The sequence below is a fragment of the Mus pahari genome, chromosome 10, assembly GCF_900095145.1.
Source record: "Mus pahari chromosome 10, PAHARI_EIJ_v1.1, whole genome shotgun sequence".
Taxonomy (NCBI): Eukaryota; Metazoa; Chordata; class Mammalia; order Rodentia; family Muridae; genus Mus; species Mus pahari.
Genome location: NC_034599.1, coordinates 15703027 through 15705025, shown reverse-complemented (window position 1 = coordinate 15705025; position 1999 = coordinate 15703027). Strand labels below are relative to the sequence as shown.

General features: G+C 46.9%; 1 protein-coding gene across 1 annotated transcript in view; it reads right to left on the bottom strand.

Annotated features, from left to right (window-relative positions):
- Positions 1–1999, bottom strand: part of LOC110327632 (olfactory receptor 7D4-like) — a 3360-nt gene that overhangs the window by 881 nt on the left and 480 nt on the right. The gene's annotated exons all lie outside the window — the stretch shown is intronic.

Below are 1999 nucleotides of genomic sequence, written 5' to 3'. Positions count from 1 at the left end.
GAACACCCCTCCTCGGGCGGGGAAAGGTGCCGGGTGCCGGATCAGCCTGGGGACTGCTGCCAGGTGAACACCCCTCCTTGGGCGGGAAAGGCGCCGGACGACCGGGACCAGACACGGGTCCCTCCTCACCAGTCTGCTCTCTCCCCGGCAGTGCCCATTTCCTTTTTTTATGTTGTTAATTTGGATACTGCCTCTGGGCCCTCTAGTTAGTTTGGCTAGGGGTTTATCTATCTTATTGATTCTCTTAAAGAACCAGCTTTTGGGACCTTAGATGAAATGCCAAACAGTGAAGAGAGGGAACTTATAGAGTCCACCTCCAATAGAAAGACAGGGAATCAAGTGGAGAGATGGAGTTGCCATTCCACAGTCAGAAACTCTGATCCAGAATTGTTCCTGTCTAAAAGAATTACAGGGACAAAGTGTAGAAGAGACTGAGGGAGTCTGTCTGGTGACTGGCTCACCTTGGGATATATTTCCAGGGGAGGCTCCAAGACCTGTCACTGTTATTTTTTTCTTATATTGGATATTTTCTTTATTTACATTTCAAATGCTATCCCCTTTATAGGTCTGTCTTCCAGAAACTCCCTATCCCATCCCTCTTTCCCATTCCTTTGTGAGGGTGTTCCCCTACTCACCCATCCACTCCTGCCTTTTCAGCCTGGCATTCCCCTACACTGGGGCATCAAACCCCCATAGGACCAAGGTCTGCTCCTCCCACTGATGTACATAAGGCCATCCTCTGCCACATACATGGCCAGAACCGTGGGTCCCTCCATGTGTGCTCTTTGGCTGGTGATCCCATCCCCAGGAGAAACGGGGGGGGGGTCTGGCTAGTTGGAACTGTTCTATTATTAATGTTATGGTATGCTTACAGACTGGAGCCTTGCATGGCTACTCTCTGAGAGGCCCAACCAGCAGCTGACTAAGAAAGATTCTGATACTTATACCCAACCATTAGATTGAAGTTGAGGACCCCTGTGGTTGAATTAGGGAAAGGCTGGAAGAAGCTGAGGAGGAGGACTACCCAATAGGAAGACCATCAGTCTCATCTAACCTGGATACCTGAGATCTCTTAGACACTGAGCCACCAACCAGCTGGCATACACTAGCTGGTACCAGACCCCAACACAGATTCAGAAGATGACTGCCTAATATGGCCTCAGTGAGACAAGATGTGCCTAACCCTGGAGAGACTTGAGGCCCCAGGCTCTGCTGAAGCTTGGTGGGGATGGGGTTGGGGGCATCCTCTTGGAGACAGGGGTTGGGGTATTGGAGGAAGAATGGGATGAGGAACTATGGGAGGATGGATTGGGAAGGGGGAAATTACTAGATTTTTAAATAATTAAAAGAAAATGTAGAATATGAGAAAATAAAATGTGGGTATAGATTTAAACAGAATTCTCAATAGAAGAAATTCAAATGGCTGAGAAAAATGGAAAGAAATGTTCACCACCCTTAGCCATCAGGGAAGTGCAAATCAAAACTACTTTATGAGTCAATTTTATACCTGTCAGAATGGCTAACATCAACAAAACACATGACAACTTATGCTAGTGAAGATGTAGAATAAGGGGAGCACTTATCCATTGATGGTGGGAGTACAAACTTGAACAGTCACTGTGGAAATCAGTATGGCAGCTTCTCATAAAGACAAGAGTCAGTCTAACTCAAGATCCAGCTATACCACCTTTGGGCATATAAGCCAAGGGAGCTTCATCTGATCATAAGTACACTTGTTCAACCATGCACCATGTTCATTGATACTCTATTCATAATAGCCAGAAACTGATGTTTCTGTTCCTCAGCAGAAGAGTGAATAGAGAAACTGGGGTACCCATTTGGGAATCCATCCCATCATCAGGCACCAAACCTAGATAGTAATGCTCATGCCAGCAAGATTCTGCTGAAGGGACCCTGATATTGCGGACTCTTGTGAGGCTATGCCAGTGCCTGGCAAACACCGAAGTGGATGCTCACAGCCAGCTATTGGATGGAACAC